Here is a 22,374-nt window from a genome sequence, read left to right on the forward strand (position 1 = left end):
AGTGGGAATACTGGGATGGAGTGATACACTATCACAAGATGGAATCCTTGAAAATAAAGGAAGGGGATTTGTTAAAAACTTGGATGACACTGAAAATTTCAAGCGTTGATAGCTCTCAGTAACCTACATATTCCACATTATAGACATGTGAAATGTGAAGCTAATCATACCTGAGCAATTGAAGACAGCTTTGCCAGACTGGAAACTTCGTCTTTTCAAAAAAGGCTGCTTCCTTATCTTTGTAATTTTTTTACATTAATTTACTTTTGTTACTTGATTTTCAAAGTGATGACCATCTTCTCCAGCTCCTTTCATCACATTCATTCTGACAGGTTTTTTTTTTTACAAGATGCAAGGTTTCAGCCTGAACACCTGAGACATAGCTCCAGAGCAGCTGTTTCTTGTGAAATCTCCTCTTGTTTTCTGATGATTAAATATCAAAGTGAAAAGTTGCCTGTTGCATCTCTAAGCAATATTCTAGTAACACCTTCGCAAGCACATGCACAGAATTACAGACTTTTGTTTCCATCAGGCTTTTAACTGACCTACTTTAGTGTTCACTGTGATCTCAACCAGGGTCACTAAAGAGTGGTTCATAACACTTTTCTCTATACTACTGGGTCCCTCAGGGGAAAATGACTGCATCATTTTGAAATTTATGATAGCAAATAAGATTGTTAGAAATATGCCTTTTAGCAATAAAATATTTTGACTAAAGCTTTCATAATTCTTCTGCCTAGATAATCTTAAAAGAAATAATGGGAATCTTTTGAAAATAGAAGAGAAAGATCACATATTAAAAAGGGAATAATATTTTCCCATCAGGATAGACTAGACTACTATGCTGGGATAAAACCAAAGCCTACAATTTTATAGTCCACTGTAGGTCAGGTACTTTCCTTGGCAGCTGACAGCTTTATAGGCTCTTTCTATCTTATGTTGTTGGTATCTTAAGTACATGGTGCCTAAATTCACTACAGAAAGGAATAGAGGGGAGAGAGGTCCCTCTACATGTTACTGGTCAAAACTCAGTCACATGATTCAAACATAACTGCAAGGGACATTGGGAAATGTCCCACTGTGCAAGAGGAATTGGTTTGGGGAGAACATTAGACACTCTTTTACACAAGGCTCAAAGTAGATAGTCACTTTAAGTAAATTCAAGTCCCCAGTCCAAATTAATTGATTACCATGTGTAAGGCATTTACAAATATAATTGTAGAATCAGTAAGAGTAATCATAGTTAAATTTTGAAAATATAGAAGTGATGCCAAAAGAATTGAGGTAGTAAATGATTTTTCAAATTTTGTTTGTAACATGGTAAAAAAGGCAAATTCTAAATGAATACAACTGGAGAACATATAAATTCTCTGTAAAACTCTAGAAGATATGATTAAACAGATGGTTTATGAACCACCCCCAAAAGCAAGTGATGATAGCTAGAAACAAACATGAATTCATTAATAAGTCAACATAGTTGGCATAATTATCGAATAAGTTCATGAACTAACAAGGCTGAGTTAAACAGAAATGGAGTGAATAAAATTATTAAGTTTAAAGTATCTTTTTAATAAACTGGAATAAGGAGACAAAATTATTTTCCAATGTTCATATGAAAAGAAGATAGGAATGTTTTCATGTGTCTCTTGGCCTTCCTTCTGTCTTCTTTTGAAAAGATTCTATTTAGGTCTGTTGCCCATTTTTTTATTGGATCATTTATCTTCCTTTTATTAAGTTGTATAAGCTGCCTGTAGATGTTGGAGATTAAACCTTTATCAGTGATGCCAGCTCAACGTCACTAATTATCCGAGAGATGCAAATCAAAACAACAATGCGGTACCATCTCACACCTGTCAGAATGGCTATCATCAACAAATCAACAAACGACAAGTGTTGGCGAGGATGCGGAGAAAAAGGAACCCTCGTGCACTGCTGGTGGGATTGCAGACTGGTGCAGCCACTGTGGAGAACAGTATGGAGTTTCCTCAAAAAACTGAAAATGGAACTCCCATTTGACCCAGTAATCCCACTCCTGGGAATATATCCGAAGAAACTAGAAACACCAATTAGAAAGGATATATGCACCCCTATGTTCATAGCAGCACAATTCACCATAGCTAAGATTTGGAAACAGCCTAGGTGCCCGTCAGCAGATGACTGGATCAGAAAACTGTGGTACATCTACACAATGGAATACTATGCTGCCATAAAAAAGAAGGAATTCTCATCATTTGCAGCAACCTGGGAGGAATTGGAGAACATTATGTTAAGTGAAATAAGTCAGTCAATGAAAGAAAAATACCACATGATCTCACTCATTTATGGATAATAAAGAACATTATAATCTTGAACAAAAAGATAGATACAGAGACAGTAAAGCATCAAACAGACTGTCAAATTACAAGGGGAAGGTTAGGGAGAGGTGGGGGAGATAAGAGATCAATCAAAGGACTTGTATGCATGCATATAAGCATAACCAATGGATGCAAAACTCTGGGGGGTGGGGGCATATATGGGAGGGGGGTGTGGGGAGGGCAATGGTAAGATATGTACACATATAATACCTTAATAAAAAAATTGAAAAAAAAAAAAAAGAAAAGAAGATAGGAATGTTAATAGACTGTGAAGTCAATGTAAGTCAACAATGTAAAAAATATAATAAAGAAGTTAATCTATTCTTAGACTATATAGTGATAACATATCAAATTCAAGAGTAATTCATTGTTTACAAGGCCTGCCATGTCAAAATGTGATTCTACTTATTTAACACTCAACAATATTCACCTAACGGAATTTATTTTCTTTCTCCTATAACCAATTTCTTCTGTAATCTCTAGCCTGATTAATGACTCTACTATTCATCTAGTCTCACAACTTGAAATATGGGAGTTGTTTTGGATCCATTCCTCTGTTTTGCCTTCTATATTTTATTAGAGATTTATGTAAATAAATCTCTGATGTGCAGAAGACCAAAGCTAACACTCTCACGTGCCATACCACACTGCCTCTGTTGCCTTCACGGTAACTGTCGACTCCATCATTTTCACTCATCTTTGTTGTGTATCACTTACTGAAATTCCCAACTCATTATTATTAATCTGTCTTTCACATTAGATTGTCTTTTCTGTACTTGAAATGCTGTTCTCTCCAAAGTTTTCCTGGAGAAGTGCTGCACATCATTCTAGATTCTGCTCACAAGCATCCCTCTCTAAATGTGACTCCTGACAGACAGAATGAGTTACTATTTCCTTGTACTCCAAAAGTGCTTTGTGATTTCCTCTAACAGTATTTTTCAATTTGTGTCATAGGGAACTATAGTCTTGGAAAATGCCAAAAAACAGGTCACTGTGGTCATTTTTTAAAAAGTTACACATACCATGCCTTCTTTTTCTTAGGAGAATAACAAAGTATGTTGACATTTTAAAGGCTTAGAGAGACCTGAAGGAAAGAGGACAATTATTTTTTGTTTTCCAGATTTTATAAATAAACATTGAACTATTATTTTGGATGTAATGATTACTGTATTAAGGAATCTCTTTGAAAATGATGCACTGTTACCCTTTATTTCCTTACTAGAGTCCCAGTGCACAAAATTCGTGCCTGGATAGGGTCCCTAGCAGCTGCCAGCCAGGGCCTCCCTTCCCTGGCTGCCCACTGCCAGCTGGAGCCTTCCTTCGTTCTGCGCTGCACCTGGTGGTCAGTGCATATCATAGCAAGCAATTGAACTCCGGATCAGTCGAACTCCTGAGGGGACACTTTGCTTATTAGGCTTTTATATATATAGACTAGAGGCCCGGTACACAAAATTCTTGCATGGGGGGTGTCCCTCAGCCCAGCCTGCACCCTCTCCAATCTGGGTCCCCTCAAGGGATGTCCGACTGCCCGTTTAGGCCCAATCCAATCGGGCCTAAACGGGCAGTCAGACATCCTTCTCACAATCCAGGACTACTGGCTCCAAACTGCTCGCCTGCCTGCCTGCCTGATTGCCCCTAACTGCTTCTGCCTGCCAGCCTGATCATCCCTAACCACTCCCCTGCCAGTCTAATTGACGCCTAACTGCTCCACTGCCAGCCCGATTGCCCCTAACTGCCCTCCCCTGCCAGACTGGTCGCCCCTAACTGTCTTCCCTTGCAGGCCTGGTCGCCCCCAACTGCACTCCCCTGCTGGCCCAGTCACCCCTAACTGCCCTCCCTTGCCAGCCCAATTTCCCCTAACTGCCCTCCCCTGCCGGCCTGGTCACCCCTAACTGCCCTCCCCTGCTGGCCTGGTCACCCCTAACTGCCCTCCCCTGCAGACCTGGTTGCCCCCAACTGCCCTCCCCTGCAGGCCTGGTTGCCCCCAACTGCCCTCCCCTGCTGGCCCGTCACCCCTAACTGCCCTCTGTTGCCAGCCTGGTTGTCCCTAACTGCCCTCCATTGCCAGCCTGGTCATCTCCAACTGCCCTCCCCTGCAGGCCTGGTCACCCCTAACTGCCCTCCCCTGCAGACCTGGTTGCCCCCAACTGCCCTCCCCTGCAGGCCTGATTGCCCCCAACTGCCCTCCCTTTCAGGCCTGGTCCCTCCCAACTACCCTCCCCTGCTGGCCTGATTACCCACAACTGCCCTCCTCTGCTGGCCATCTTGTGGCAGCCATCTTGTGTCCACATGGGGGTGGCCATCTTGTGTGTTGGAGTGATGGTCAATTTGCATATTACTCTTTTATTAGATAGGGTGTTAAGATTATTTTCTATGTCTACAGCTTTCACTTGAGTATTGTGTAGATATTTGTTGTTTTGGATAGCCAGTGGTGAAATGCTCTTCTTGTTTTGTAATAACCCTTAAATATTTGGAAAACAGAACTTCACCCACAATAGGAAAGCAGAAGTAGCTATATTACCTTTTGACAGCTGATGTCTAATTAGCTATTTTTATGTGGGAATTTGACACTTGAGAAGAAAATCAGGAAAGTACACTGATATTTATTGCAATTATTTTAGCAACATCTACAGCTGTCAGTGTCCAGTAGTGTTGGGGGCATTGCTTTCCTATGCCATTCAGCCTTTACTGCACAACAAACAAAAATCTCAGTGGCACATAGCAAAAGCATTTGTTCTCACTCATGCATTACATGTTAACTGGGGCTCAGCTGGCCTTGGCTCCAGGCCATGCCTCATGTGTAGGTCTTCTCCATATGGCTCACATTTTTCTGGGATAGTGGGATACCTGGTGCATGTACATTCCAAGCACATTCCAAGCCTTTACTAGATCATGTCTACTAACATCCCACTGGCCACAGCAAGTCACATGGCCAAGCCCAAAGTCAAGTGGCTAGGAAATATATGTGTGTGTGTGAGTGTGTGTGTGTGTGTGTGTGTGTGTGTGTGTGTGTATTTTTTAACCCAAGAGGCCATGGCAAGGAAATGAATTTACAATGTAATCTTATGGGAATGGAGAAATGAGAGCATAATGCAATCTTTCACATGTCCTAAGCACACATTTCTGTGGCTGAAACTTGGTTGAGCCTTAACTCCTTTTGTTTCTGATGCAGAGTGTTTCTCCAGGCTTCCTATTAATTTGCGAGCTACATGAATACTTCAGCAGTGACATTTCCATTAACAAGCTATCATGTGGGCATTTGAGAGAGTCTTTGGGTACAAAGATGTCCTCAAGTGATATCAGGAAGCAATGGCCTACCCAATAACTTAGTAAATCCAAATCCTGATTCATAAATCTTTTCCATGGTACACTCTCCTATCAAATATTTTGTTATAGGAAACATTGATCATTGTATAGGATATAATTTTTGAGACATATACTTTAAAAATAATATATGTCATTGTTGTTAGGATATACTATTTCCGTTATTTTTATTCCAAATTTCTAGTTTATATCTTTTAAATCAAGCTTTTCACCAAAATACTCACTTGCAGAAATATGAATTGGAAGTAATGGTATGCATTATTTCAAATTGCTTTTTCCCCCCTCTATTGGAAACCAAATTTTGCAAGGGAGGCAGGCAAGTGTTTCCAAATAGTTACATTGATAAGAATGAAATAATTGAGTTTCAGTCAGCAGTAATTATTTTTCCCACAAGTGTAATATTTACATGGAATGCTAAACATATAACTGGCACTTAATTAATATTACTATTAATTAGTATTAAAGGTTAATATTTAAAAGAGTACTTCTTCACTTGCTGGTAGATAATATATATTAGACATCAGAAGAATGCTAGTTAATAATAAAATATGGAAACCAAAGCCTGGAACAAAGAAAATGTACATTCTATGAGGGAAAAAGAAGTAAGCCTGATGATCAGTCAATGTGAATTACTCTCAATGTTCTCCCTTATGGTTAGAAATTTGAGCATGCAGAGTAATGCACCTGCACATCTGTGTCTGCTGGAGGGAATTGAGTGAAAGCACTACTGTCTATCCAAAAAGAAAATAGCATTTTAAAATACCTTGTAATGCAAGATAATGAGCTGATCTTATTACAAGCTAATAGACTCCATTACGTGCACAGGACCACTCTCGGGTCAGTCTGCTATTCCTCTTCTCTCACTCCGGATGCCACTCAGCTACTATCTTGTCTCCTTCTCTTTACTGTGCAGACTTACTGCTACTTTGTATGTTTAATTTTGTTCTAAAAAAAAAACCCTTGGTGAATGCTGGTCTAAGTTAGTATCAGGTATCTGAAAAGTACCTTAAAAGAAATCAATTCTTTGTAAATTCCAGCAAAGAATATCGACTAACTAGTAGGGAGATGCATCATTGTGAGACACAGTCAGTGGCCTACACTCATGTCACCATTTGCAACAAAACAGAATAGCTTCTTCAAACTGCAATTCTTTATCCTTAAAGGAGTAATTCCTTGTGGCAGATTATATGTGCTGTGGAAGCTGTATCAGTTAGTTTATCAGTTGAGTTCAGCTGAGTGTAACAGAAAATCTAAATATAGCAGGCTTTAAAGGTAGGGTTTATTATTTTTGTCAAGAAAACAGGTTGGGGAGTAAACCCTCCCCACTTCCTCTCTCATTATCCAGAAAGCTCACTGTCTGGAATTTAGCTACCTGGCCAATCCCTGGAAGGCATTTTTTTTTTTAAATTGAAAATATACCCACACTCAACTAAATAGTAAGGAAGAAAAGATAAAGGATATACAGTAGGAAACTAGCACACTTAATGACATAGCTAATCCAAAAATAAAAGTCCTAAACACTAATGCTAAAAGAATACTTTATGTTAAGAAAGACAAATGCAACCAAGAAATAGAATATAATTTCATTTAATAAGAACAGTAGAGTACTCCAGGTGATGGTGGGAGCAAGAGCATTTTGAACTTCCAAGAAATGATTGTACCATAGAGTAAAACAGGCAAGAAAGCCTTTATTCAAGAGAATTGCAATAGGAGAGAGAAATAGAACCAAACTTGGCTGAAACAAAAGGCTTTGGAAGAGGATTTTAGTGCTAGATAAGCGAATGGAAAAGTACTGGAAGGTATTGGTTTGCGGGGAGCTTGACCAAAGTGATTATGCCATCTGAGTTTGAAAATTGGCACTTAGCAAAGTTAGGCTCCTTCCCTCCTACAGAAACTGGGAGGTACGGGCCCTATTTTTCTTTATGATCACATTTCAAAGTCATGACTCCCAAGTACTTGAGAAAAACATTTCTGGAATGCAAAAATAGCAAGAGGCTAAGTGAAGATTTATAACTCAAAGGGGAGAAACTCCAAAAAAAGATGATTCAGGGGCCTATTGTTAGAAGGAAACCTGTCTAAAGTTTAGTCAAGCTGAGGGCATCAGTAAGGACCTCTTGGTCATTCTCACTGATGTTGTTTAGAAACACTATTCTATGGTGATAAGAATATTAAGTTTAAGTTTGTTTTGAAAAATTGATTTTAAATGTTCTAAAGTCAATATACCCCCTTATTGCCTGCACTTCAGGGCAGACTACTCCCACTACCTGCTATAGCCTACTGCAGGTGAGATTAATTTTATGGACTAGTCAATATAAGCATTAAATATGTGTGTTCAATATCCTGAAAGACACACATGAAACCATGGTAGTCATTAAAATGAATAAGAAATTTCAAAGTAAAAGTACATAGAAATGAAACAAGAATAAGTGTGTATGAAGAAACAGTAAGATATATAGAAAATGAAAATTATATTCACTGAAGTAAATATTCCATCAGACTCAATACTAGAGAATTAGTGACGAGTATAGTGCCAGACACCCAGTACAAAGGGACAGAAAACTTAAGTGATTTGCAAAATAGCTTGAAAAGCTCAAACAAATACCCAATAGGAAATCCTGAATAAAGTTTTACTGTATGTAAGTCCCAAGCAGGATCAGTGAAGATAAGAAAAAGCTATATCTAATTATGTTGTACTGAAACCTGAGAACGTCAGTGATACAGACAAAATTTAGAAAGCTAACAGAGTAAGTTCAAATTACCAACAAATAAAAATATTAGTCAGTAAACAGATACCTCATCAGAAGTAAAAAGGAAACATTAGCTTAAAGGAGTAAAGGACAATCATTGTGGCACAAAAATATTGTAGCATTAAACTCATTTATTTGATTAAAATTAAAATTCAGTTGCAATTTACTTGTGTTGATACAAAACCCAAGAGAATTTATGTAAATATTAAAAATATATTAAAGTTCAGAAAGATTTGTTTAGATGGAAAAAATTGTAACAGAATATAAAAATTAATGCTTTTTTCTATATGCTAACAAATATCAAGTTGGCAAGTTGAAAATATACTGTTCACAGAATAAGTGAGGCAGAAATGAATTTCATATGCACAATCATAATGGAAAAAGTTTTAAAACACTGAGAAACATAAAAGAACACTCCAAGTGGTGATTATAAATAAAGTGTTTTTGGATAAAAAGACTCAGTACCTTGAATATGTCAAATTGTCCTCAATCTATAAATTCATAGCGATTCTAATCAAAATTCAAAGAAGGGCTTTCATGGAACAGGACAAGTTGACATAAAAAAAAAATAGACATGTACAAAAAATAGCTAAGGTTATTTTGAAAGATGAAAAATTATTTGCTATTTTCTACAAAATAGCAACTTATACTATCATAATGTCATGGCAGTTAAGATAATTTGGTTTAGATAAACATAGTGAAGGGACAGTCTTTCAAATACATGTGAAAAATTGAGGCATGAATAAAACACATTTTGGTGTGGAAAGAATAGGTCAATCAAACACAGCACCAAGGTAATTAGTTATCCAAATGGGAAAATATTAAAATAGATTGAAACCTTGTTCACACACACTTTCTAATTGGATTAAAAACTTTGAAAAGCTTGAACATTTTAGAAAAAAAGAACAAATTTATGATTTCAATATAAGCTTTTCTTTAAAAAAAAAAAATGCCCCAAGAGTACACCTAAGTTTTAAAGCTGTATATGTTACTTCATTAAAATGAAAGACTTTTGTACCAAAAACAACAACCAGGAATGAAGAGTTAAGAAAAGTCATAAAAGTGAGAAGACATTTTAAATGTAAAAAATGAGTAAGACAATAATACCCAGAATGAATATAGAACACAAATTATAAACACATAAATACATCTTAAAATAAAATATTGAACAAAAGACACATTGCATGATAAGTATAATGTAACTAGAGGCCCGGTGCATGAAATCATGCATGGGTGGGGTCCAGTCGGCCAGCCCCTATTGGGGCAGATCAGGCCAGGCTGGCTGGGGAGAGGGGTCATGGATGGTTGCCGGGCTGGCCCCGCCCCTGGTCGAATTCCTGGTTGAACTCCCAGTCAAATTCTCCATGGAGGGAACAATTTGCATATTAGCCTTTTATTATATAGGATATTTATATAAAAATTGAGACTATGCCAAACAAATGTATCTTATTTATGGATTTATTCATATGAGAAATAATGGAAATACTGGAAAAGATTTTAAAAACTCAGGTGGAAGGGGAAACATCATTCAAGAAGGATTAACAGGTTTCGGTGATATTTGTCATTGTTATGGGTCACACTTTGTTCCCTCCGAAATTTTCTGTTGAAGTCCTGACCTCAGAGTACCCCAGAATATGACCTTATTTGGAAATAGGGTTGCTGCAAATCTAATTGGTTAAGTTAAAATGAGGTCACACTGAATAGGTGGTCCTTCATCCAATATAACTAGTGTCCTTAGACAAAGGGGAAATGCGGACACAGAGACATGCACACAGGGAGAATGCCATGGAAAGATGGGAGCAATGCTGCCACAAGCCAAGGAACTACCGGAAGCCAGGAGGCGGGGAACAGATCCGCCCCTAGCACCTCCGGAGGGGCTGTGGCTCTGCTGACAGCATCATTTCAGAGTTCTGGCCCCCAGAGCTGTGAGATGACACATTTCTGTTGTCACTCAGTGTGTTGTGTCTTGTGAGGCAGCCCTTGCAAACTGAGTCTCTTTTTTTTTTTAACTTAATTATCTACAGCAATTACTGCAAAAAATTTTTAAATTGATAAAATTGAATGATAATTACATGTAATAGGCTGTCATATTATTCTCTGTGTTTATCTCTGAACTTGAAAGTATCATGAATTTAAAAAATAAAAGAAAGTTCCAATAATCAAATACATAATTAATAAAATAGAAAAGGTACTCAACTAAAGAAGCTACAATGTATTTTTTAAAAAATGAACCTCATGAACAGGAAAAGTCCTAAACAGTACTAACTACTGAATTAGTACACTAAAATTCAGTACAATTGAGAAAATTATTCTTTAAACTCAAAGTGCAAAACTGGAAAATCTGATTAAGAGTAAAGATTTATGAGCAGAAAATATGTAAAGAAGACTTGGATTATATCAACATATATGGAGATGATTTTTAAAAGAATCATGATACAATTAGCAATGTTATATACTAATCTGTTTAAATATCTTGAGAAAGAAATGATTTCTTAAAAACTATAAATCACCAGATACATATCTAGGAGAAAATCTAAAGTCTTCCTTTGTAAATGTGGAAAGTATATATTAAATTTACAAAAGAGGAAGTACACAATTTAAATAGTAATCACAGTATACATCACACAAATGAAAGGTAAATAATGAAATATATTATCATCTACCACAAAAGGGAATGAGAGATAATAGAAGATATTGACACTCAAATGTAGAAACATCCATGAAAAAATCCTCTGTACATTGTTTTGTATACAAAACCTTTACTTATCTCTCCCACTAGACTGAAAGCATCTTGAAAGCAACATTTGCAGATTTTATGCTTTTATATTCTTCAGCACTTAAGAAAAAAATATGTATATGAGAATGCATAATGCTTACAAGGTTGAAAGTAAATGGTAAATTTGTTACACAGTTGATAAAAATGTGTATTGGAAAAACTCTGAAAAATGATTTTGCAATATTTATTTTTAAAACTCCTTCAATTTATTATTTCTGCAATCAATCCATTTCTTGAAATCCAGTCTAAAGAAATAGTAAGAAAACCAAACAAAGGTTTCTGTCAAATATTGTCATTGCCAATAATTGTAAAAACCTAGAAACCACCTAAATAACCAACAACTGGAAAAATATTATGCAAATTATAGTATAGCATATTATTTAATCTTTTAAATAAACTTAGTGTTTTAAAATATGGTTTAATTGTTTTTAGAGAGAGAGGAAGGGAGAGGGAGAGAGAGAAACATCAATCAGCTGCCTTCTGTATACATACCATCCGGGGATTGAACCTGCAACCTGGGCAAACCTTTTGGTGCACAGGACTACACTCAACCAACTGAGCCACACTGGCCAGGGCTAAATAAACTTATTTTTAACTAAAGTTATGAATAATGCTGCTATGAACATTCACATGCAAGTTTTTCTGTGCACCTCTGCATTTATATCTCTTGGCTACTTACATAGGAGTGGAATAACCATTTTACATTCATTTCAGCAGTGTTTGAGGGTTTCAATTTCTCCACTTTCTTACCAAAACTTATTTATTTTTATTATAGCCATCCCAGAGGGCATCTCATTGTGGTTTTGATTAGCATTTCCCTAATGACTAATGATGTTGAGCACCTTTTCATGTGCTTACTGGTCATTTGTATATCTTTGAGGAAATGTCTCTTCAAATCCTTTGCCGATTTTAAAATTGAGGTTTTTACATTGTTGAATTCTGATAGTTCTTTATATAGTCCTCATACTAGACTCTTATCAGATACATGATTTTCGAATATTTCCTTCCACTCTGAGTTGTTTTTTCACTTTCTTAATAGTGTCTTTTTGAAGTCCAAATTTTTAAACTTTAAGTAGCTTATCTATTTTTCCTTTGATTGCTTGTGAATTTGGTGTCATTTTTAAGAAGTTATCTAATTCAAAATTATGAATATTCCCACCTAAGTTTCCATCTAAGAGTTCTATATGTTTAGTTCTTACATGTAGACAGGTATACTTATATATTTGAAGTGTACTCAGCATTCTGGATGTAAATACTCAGTTCACTTCTTGTCAGTATGGTTCTCCTCTCCTTAACTGTGCCTGACTTTCTCCCTCCTCTGAAGAGTATCTGTTGCCTCCTCCCTGCCAGGATTGGAGAGAGAAAGGCATCAAGCTGCATGAAGTAGGGGGTGGGATTTAGGCACTAACAGCTTCTTGAGCAATTTTTTGTTAATCCTCACCCGAGGATATATTTTTCCATTGATTTTCAGAGATTATGGAAGGGAAGAAATGAGAGAGAGAGAGAGAGAGAGAGAGAGAGAGAGAGAGAGAGAGAGAGAGAGAGAGAGAGAAACATCAGTGTGAGAGAGACACATCGATTGGTTGCCTCCTGCATGTATGCCAACCAGGGATCCAACCTACCACCCAGGTATATGCCCTTGACCAGGAATCAAACCTTCAACCCTTCAGTGTGTGGGCCAGTGCTCTAACCACTGAGCCCACTGGCCAGGGCTTCTTGAGCAATCTTTGTAGCCCCACCTCCACCTCTACCTCAGAGCTACCAGGTACCACCAATACTTAATTATGATTATCAGGTGTCAATGTCTGTGCTTATAAATTGGGCTGTTTCTGAGTTTGCCCTGCAATTGCTTTGGGATCCAGCACCTTCATCTGGTAAGTCGGCTTTTTCTTTTTCTTTCTTACAGTTTAGTTTTAAAAATTGTGCTGCTGTTTTATTCTTGTCTTCCTTTTGGTATTAAGTCTTAAATTAAACCCATCCTGTGGTCTCAGTAAGAATTCAGAAGAGAACAAAAGTAAACGCCTGTGTCTATTGTGATCTTTACCCAGAAGTCGGAAAGAGTATTTGTTTGTTTGTTATCATGTTATCTGATGGTTATGTTAAAAATCCAGAAATAGCAAAATTTAAGCCACCAAATTAATAAACAGTATTTAGTGTGGGTTGACTGTGCATATAAGGACAGTTTGGGAACTGAGAGTCTAGGAAAAGAAAAACTGACATGAAGCTCAGGGCCATGAGGTACAAAATGCATTATGAAGTGCAAAAGAGGAAGGCTGTTTAATCTTGAAAATAGATGGTTTATAATAGGGATCCCCAGACAGTAGAGGATTAGTTAAAAGTGATTATCTCATACGATCCTTAGGAAGATGACTTCAGTTTCTTTTGTGATTGTCAGAAGAATTAACAAGAAATAACCTAAGTTAAGTTTGGTTATGTTGAGAAAAATAAGCTGGATTTCGTTTTTGCTTTCGTGGCTTCAATGGTTTTTTCTGCTCAGGGAATTCTCAAGTTTTGTATGCATTTTGTATTTAATTTTAACGCTTGAAGTAAAATCAAGCCTATGCTGTTTGAGTTTTCCATACTTCTACCTACTTAATAATTAAGGTTCTTTTCCTCTCACACCCTGTTATGTTTTCTGACAGACTTGGTTTTCAAAATTGTGGTGAATTTTTTTAAAAAATTGTATTTGTGAATATTTAAGTAATAGATTGAGAGAGGTGTATTAGAATCTTCTAGTCAGAGAACATTTTGAATAAGAAACTATTAATATTTTTAGAAAATTGTGTGATATGATTGGATGAAAAACTAGAATTGGGGATGCTGGTTTTTGATATTTTATTTCTTAAGAGGGAAAAAAGCCTTTTACCCACATTTTCAGAAATGACTTTTCTCATCACCTGAGGCCTATTTCAGTACATCCAGGTCATCACTCATCACAGGTGTTCAATGAGTGTGGTTAGGCAGCCTCTCTTCTGAGAGCTTCTCTTACAGCAAAACTCCTTAAAAGAGCCGTCTGCCCACACTTCATCATGCTCACTCCCTGGGTAATATCATTCAATTTCATGACGCTAAAATCCTACCAATAACATGATGGGTTCAAATGTATAATTCTGTCTCTGGCCTTCTTAAAGTTTTAACTCATTTAACCACCTGGCACTTGGATGCCTAGTGGGCATCTTGAAAAAGAAGTCTTAATTACACCCTCCTGCCTGTTTCTTCCCAGGTTGTTTCTGTCTCAGCAAATGACTTGACCTTTTACCCTGTTGCTCAGGACCAAATCCTAAGAGTAATGTTTGTTTTTCTTTAATTGAGGTATAATTGACATATTATATTAGTTGTAGGTATATATCATAGTGATTGAATGTTTGAGTATATTGTGAAATGATCGCCACAATAAGTCTAGTTATCATCCATCACTATACATAGCAAATGAACCTCTTTCACATAAAATCTGGGTTCTTTTCAAACAGTTGCTTCTGCCCTGGGTCCTGGGGTGAATGAGTCTGCAATTCAGTCTTTTAAGAGCCTTTTCCCAGTTCTCCACAGCCCTGTGGGTCACATGGTCGTGATCCTGTTGTTGTTGTTGTTGTTTTTCTTCACTGTCTAGGGCTAACTATGTATATATTTTTTTAATTTAATAAATCTTTATTGTTCAGATTATTACAGTTGTTCCTCTTTTATCCCCCCATAGTTCCCCTCCACCAGGTTCCTATCCCACCCTCTGCCCTTACCTCCCCCCGACTGTCCTCATCCATAGGTGTACGATTTTTGTCCAGTCTCTTCCCGCACCCCCCACACCCCTTTCCCCCTGAGAATTGTCAGTCCACTCTTTTTCTATGCCCCTGATTCTATTATATTCACCAGTTTATTCTGTTCATCAGATTTTTAATTCACTTGATTTTTAGATTCACTTGTTGATAGATATGTATTTGTTGTTCATAATTTTTATCTTTACCTTTTTCTTCTTCTTCCTCTTCTTAAAGAATACCTTTCAGCTTTTCATATAATACTGGTTTGGTGGTGATGAAGAGCTTCACAGATAAGTAAAAGCTAAAGGTGTTCATCAGATCCTGCTGGTTTTTAAGCTAGATGCTTTTGGGATAATCTCTCAGAGGCAGTTCTTAAAAGTTGGGGCACTTAATGTGCATGGGATATGAACCCTTTAGTTTCTCAGGGACGAGCTCTGGGTATTGACTTTTCTCTCCATTGTGGGTCACCACACTGGGGGTGGAGAGGCAGTTTATGCCATGGTTGTGTTTCAGCCTTTTCTAGCTGCTTGGATGTGGTTTTATTCTTATTTGCCCAATACAAAGGAGTTGCTTTGCTAGTTTTTTGGGATCCCCCTCCCCCGACCGAGGAAATTGTTCCATATGTAGCTATAGATTCAGTGTTTCCTTGGGAGGAGACCAGTTCAGGATCTTTTTATATCATTATCTTGAACTGGAGCCAAAGACAATCATTTTAAAAAGAAAAATTGAAAATGATTTCCTACCATGTGTGTTTGCTGCGTGAGCATGGGACTCTCCCATGATTATCCATGTTCTACTTCCTAACTACACACTAATTCATGTATTCATATGAGTAAAAGTTAACAATGATGTTCCTAAAATTCATCTCTTCCTGTATAATTTTATTAATGAATGTCACCCCAATACATTGGATTTAATTTTTTTTTTACTCTTGTAAAATGGTTGTAATTATATACAAATTTTACCAAATAATTTACAGGTAATACTTGATAAATTTTATTTATGTATACATGAAATTAAATGGCAGCAGATTTATTTTAATCTGAAATCATTCTGATTATTCAAATAGTATCATTTTCACCATTCTTCCATCTATACATTTGATCTGGATGAACTGATGAGCATTTTATCATTTATAAATTAATCTCCAATTAAAAGCTGCTCCTAGGAATGTGTTGATAATTTTAATCGGGGACAATGAGATAGCTGATTTCAGTGATCAAATTCCATAAACTCTCAAATATGTCTTTTAAAAATAAAACTCAACCATAAACAACCAAATATATTACTTTTAAGGTAACTCAAACAGAAAATATCTTTTGTGCACATTTTTGTGCCGACCCTGAAAATTAAATGCCTGGATCTTTCCTACTTAAATAGACACTATAGTCTATTTTTCTTCTTTCCTAGAGAAGACTGTATCCTTTAAAAAATACACTGAAAAACTGTAATATTAAAGTGGTTAAAAAAGACAAAGTACAATGGAAAAGTGTTTAAAAAAGACAAAATACAATGGAAAACTCAATTCTGCAACATAGACTATACAACTCAGAATTTGTGTCATATTTTCTAAAATACATACATATATATATATATATATATATATATATATATATATACATATATACATACATACACTAGAGGCACAGTGCATGAAAATTCATGCACTGGAGGGGGGTTCCCTCAGCCTGGCCTGCCCCCTCTCACAGTCCGGGAGCCCTCAGGGGTGGGAGGCGACCTGGCAATCAGAGGAAGCCGATGTCCCCATCACACCTCTGCTGCTGCCACTGCTGGCAGCACAAGCCTCGGGTGGCCCTGCGCGGCTGGGCAGCCGCCATCCGAGGCTTGCCTGCACCTCAGGCCAGCCCTGGGGGGCTGGGGGGCTGAGGGGACTGGGGGACTCCGGAGGCAGGCATGCAGCATGGCTGGGCCCACACCCAGGTGTGTCTGGCAGCTCCTTGCGCCTGCAGCCCCGGTGGGGCTGAGGGGACTAGGCGCTGCCATCTTGTGGCTGTGGGCACCGCCATCTTTGAGGGTGTGGTAGTCAACTAGCATATTCCCTCTTTATTAGATGGGAGATATATATATATATATATATATATATATATATATATATATATATATATATATATATATATATAAAGATAGTGGTAGTCCTAACCAGGTTGGCTCAGTGGATAGAGCATTGGCCTGCAGACTAAAGGGTCCTGGGTTCCATTCAGGTCTAAGGCATGTACCTTGGTTTCAGGCTCAATCCCCAGTAGGGGGCATGCAGGAGGCAGCTGATCCATGTTTCTCTCTCACTGATGTTTCTAACTCTTTATCTGTCTCCCTTTCTCTCTGTAAAAATCAATAAAATACATTTTAAAATAAACAAATAAATAAAAGACAATGGTAGGAAATGATAATTTTCTCCTGAATTGTGCAGTATGTACATCCCCAGTAGCATGGAAAATTGTCTTAGACTGAATCTGCTTTTGACAAACACAAGGACTCCTGTTTAAAGGCCAAAAGATGCTGCCAGTCTCCCCACAGTAGTGCTGTTAGCTGACAGACAGATGTTAAACAAAACTCTCTCACTCTGTGACTTCCTGTTGCTATGCTTCATAAACACCTTTCTTCCTAAAACAAAAGGCAGGGAATAACCTGGAAGACTGCAGTTCATATATGATAATGATGCCAGCCCTTCAGGGTACTTGTCTTTCAACTATCAAACTATATAATACTGTTTAATTATAGGTCTTTTTCTTTCACACATGCAAGACACTGGTGATTCAGTAAATTAGATAATTGCCTATATTTTGAGAGAAATTGTAGAAACATGAACTAAAGATTTCTGTAGCAAGCTCACATTTGAAAAATTTTTGAGAACTAAGGCAAAATAATCCTCATTAATGCTTTTAGTCAAACCTCTAACCATATACCTATTCTTTTGTTTTTACATTTTAAAAATGTATTATTTTTTATTTAAAATTATGTCATTGGTTAATCAAATTATATAGGTTTCAAGCATACAATGCTATCATACATCATTTAAATATTGCATTGTGTGCCCACTCCCCAAAGTCAAATCTTCCATCACCATATTTTGAAACTTTTACTACACTCCTTCCCTCTAGTAATTATCATGTTATTGTCTATTATTTTTGTTTGTGACAACATGGATAGATCTTGAGAATATCTTAGTAAGCAAAATAAGTCAGAAAAAGTAAAGAAACATAGGATTTCACTCATATGTGGGATACAAAACTGAAAGCAACAAATGAGCAAGTAAGAAAAACAAACAAACAAAAAACATCTATTTATTTTCATTGTTAAATGAAGAGATAGATGCCTGGAGGCAGAACCCTTTCTTTTAATTAAAATATAATCGACATGTAACACTATATTAGTTTCAGGCATACAACACAATTCGATGTCTGTATACATTGAGAAATGATCACCACAATTAAGTCTAGTTAATGTCCATAACTATACACGGTTACACATTTTTTCTTGTGATGAGGACTTTTAAGATGTATTCTGTTAGCAACTTTCAAATATGAAATACAGTATTATGAACTGTAGTCACTATTACATCTCTGACTTAATTTATTTCATAACCAGAAGTTTGTACCTTTGATCCTCTTCATCCATTTTACACAACACCTATCCCTGTGCCGCTGGCAACCGCCGATCTGTTCTGTGTCCATGAGCTCAGATTGTTTGCTTGTGTGTTAGATTCCACATGTGAGATCGTGTAGAATTTGTCTTCTGCTGTCTGGCTTATTTCATTTAGCAGAATGCCCTCAAGGTCCATCCACGGTGTAAGGAATGGCAGGATTTTATTCTTTTTTTACGGCAAAATAACATTCCACTGCATGTATACACCACATCTTCTTCATCTGGACACCTAGTTGCTTCCGTATCTTGGTTATTATAAACAGGGCTGCAATAAACACATGGATGCATATACCCTTTTTTTATATAAAGACAATTATTATAACTAATTTTTCTTTTTTTTACAATTTAATTTTTTTCCAATTAGTTTACATTCAATATTACCTTGTATTAGTTTCAGGTGTACAGCATAGTGCATATAACTTTTTTAAATTGTTGGCTTTTATTTTTTTGGAATAAATACCCATAAATGAATTTGCTGGATCACATGGTAGCTCTATTTTTGATTTTTGACCAAACCCCAGGCTGTTTTCCATAGTGCACCAATTTACATTCCCACAGCAGTGCAAGAGGATTCCCTTTTCCCCACATCCTCACCATGACTTATTTCTTATCTTTTTTATAATAGTCATTCTAACAGAAGTGAGCTCATATCTCATTGTCATTTAGATTTGCATTTCCCTGATGATTAGTGCTGTTGAGCATCTTTTCATGTACTTGTTGGCCATCTATACGCTTTCTTTGGAGAAATACCTATTCAGATCCTCTGCCCATTATTTTAATTGGATTTTTCTTCCATAGTTGTGTGAGTTCTTTAGATATAAAAAATTGTTCTTATAAGAACTGTGGCTATGAGATGTCAGAGAGATTCCGGTGAATATGCTCTGTGCTGGTACTTCCAACTTCCCATCACAGATGGTCCTCCAAGGAATATCCAATTTAATCAGGGCTTAATGGGCCTCTACTTTGCAAGCGATGTTACTCAGGAGCCAAGGAACTATCTCCCTCACACCTTACCTGGAGAAGGTAATGTTCTATAACAAATTCTACTTTTAGTCGAGCACAAAGGATAAATGCTTTTCCATGTGTAACAAGGAAGCCATCTGGATGGAGGGAGTGGGGAGGAAAGCGGTATGGGCTCCCTTATGGGAACTGGAGCCCACTGCACTGAGGCTTGTAAAAGTCCTGATGTTTCACTCGCCTCCCACTCTTCCCCAAATGGTTGTTGTTGTTGTTTTCTAATTTACTCAGCAGACATATTTCATTTTAATTTCCAAGAAATGAAGCTTTAAAGGTTAACTATGTTGGAGAGAATATAAGGGTTCTTGGGTAGCTGCTTTTTGCTAAAAGAAAAACAATCTAATTTTTGTCATTGAAAATATATTTCCTTAAATCTTTTACTTATATATTTCAAAGCTGCTTGACTTCTGAGCAAACCTAAAGCTAAGAGAGACCAAATTAGTTAAATAATTAGGATGCATAAAATACTTTTGCTTTATTTATATTATATTACATATTTTATTAACAAATGCTCTAAATTTCTAATGGAGAAAAAAATAACAATAGGAGAAAGTTTCCACAGTAAACTTTCTGCAATTCTATAAACTTCCCCTGTTGGTACAATTTCTATTTGAAAGTTGGGGTGGGGCAGGTCAAAATTACAAAAACAAACAAAATATTTCAGTAGAGTTGGAGGCACTGTATTTCACAGCTATGGGAAGCAGGATTAAGAACAAAGACTAGAGTTAAGGTTGAAATGATTAATCCATATCCTTTGATACAGCTGTTGAATATTTACCAAATGTCTTAAACACCCCAAAAGACTAGATTGACTTTTTTTCCCAGAAAATTTCAGATTCTCTCACCACCAAGAAGTCTGAAATGACAAGCGCACCGTGATGCATAGACCAGACTATTCTTTCTCCCTTCATTAACTATCCCAAATCTTAAACGAATGCATACTTACTGCTGTCACCCTCTGCTTAGCCTCAAGCTCTCTTAGAACTTAATAACCTGGACTCCTTTTCTGTCACTGTGAGGACCACAAGGACACTGCTTTATCCAGATTACCAATGCCTTCTGAAATTGTCCATTCAGAGGCTCGCCCTAGAAAACCCGAAACTTCAAGGATTAAAGCTGGTTTGCCGTAGTTCCCCAAAAAGTCATGGGGAAGGAGAGAATCAAAGTTAAGGCAAGTTGAGAGGACCAGCCCTTTCCATTCCATCCTTTTCACACAACCTCAAGAAAAGGGGTCACTACCATGGACCAGGATCTTGACATTTTATTAGCAGTCATGCTAACTGGTTGAGCTTTGTGAGCAAAGAGATGAAAAGTCCTGTGCTTGTGAGGGTGTGGGGAAGCACGGGACTTGGTTGGAAGGTCTGTAAGGAGGGTTCTCTGAAAGGTCGGGGGCCTCTGAGGGGACCTTGCTGAAGGCGGCAGCCCCTGCCTTGACTTGTACAAACAAGTCTGATGGGGGGGGGGGGGGAGGGAGGAGTTGCTAGAATTCCTGTTTAGTCTTTAAAGACTCAACCTTGTGGAAGCATGTGCTTTCTCAAGGATACCTCCCCTGCTGATTGTACCTAGAGGTTAATTTGAGTTCAAGCTGCTGTTACAATAAAAAGCCGAGGAGGCAGGCAAACAGGACTGCTTTTACTGCTAAAGTAAAACAGTCCCTTAGCCTCTCTTTCACAGAAACGTGTTCATCTGTCGCTCGGGGTCAGCCATGGCAAGGTGCTCTCTCTTCTCTGGCACAATTGCTAAATAGACAGTGGAGAAATAAAATGAGGATAGAGGGTGTTGATTTTCTCTGATAAGTCTAGCTATTTTGTTGTTTATCTGCCCCCCCCCCCCCCCCCACACACACACACACTTGACTCCCATACTGCCTCCAACATAGAATGACTCTTGGAAGTTCTCACTAGCCTTGGGAAGGAATGCTCTGTCTAGTTACCAAGTTCACTTGGGCAAGTCTGTTTCATTAGGGAATTGCTTTGAAATGTGAAGATAGAGCCTCAGCTTGGAATAAACACTATCCGGTGCATACTTTTCCCATGATTATTTGTTCCTTGGGAACCTCATGTAGAAGTGTTTGATCTAGAAAAAGTCTAAATAGTAAAACTTACTTTTAATTTTAGCTACCACATAGTATTTGTACTCGACACTTATTTTCAGCTGCCTTTAATTTGCCATTGTTTATAAGCATTATTCCAATCTACCAACATTATTTGGCTCATATACACAAAATACTAACTTAGGTTTTGAGAGAATATAAAATAATCCTGCCCATAATGAATTACAATCTAGTTGGGCAGATTATTTCAGTTAGCATAATGCTCTCTAGTTCCATTCATGTTGTTGCAAGAAGTAAGAGTTCCTTCTTTTTTTTTCTTTTTTTTTTTTTTTTTTTTTGTATAGCCACATAGTATTCCATTGTGTAAATGTACCACAACTTTTTTTTTTACTCATCTGATGGGCACTTGGGCTGTCTTCAGATCTTGGCTATTGTAAATAATGAACATAGAGGTGTGTATATATTCTTTCTGACTGGTGTTTCAGGATTCTTAGGATGTATTCCCAGAAGAGGATTTTAATAGAGTTTTATTAAAATAGCTGGCTAAAAAATTAAGGCATAAACCCACATGATACTGAGACATTTTCTAGCAATACTGAGCATTTTGGCACTTGAGAATGGAAAAAATCAAATGATTTTGGATGGAGGAATTCTTAGGAGCTATTAGACCCATTGTTGAAAAGATGGGTCA

This window comes from Cnephaeus nilssonii (genome assembly GCF_951640355.1).
Source record: "Cnephaeus nilssonii genome assembly, chromosome: 6".
Classification (NCBI taxonomy): domain Eukaryota; kingdom Metazoa; phylum Chordata; class Mammalia; order Chiroptera; family Vespertilionidae; genus Cnephaeus; species Cnephaeus nilssonii.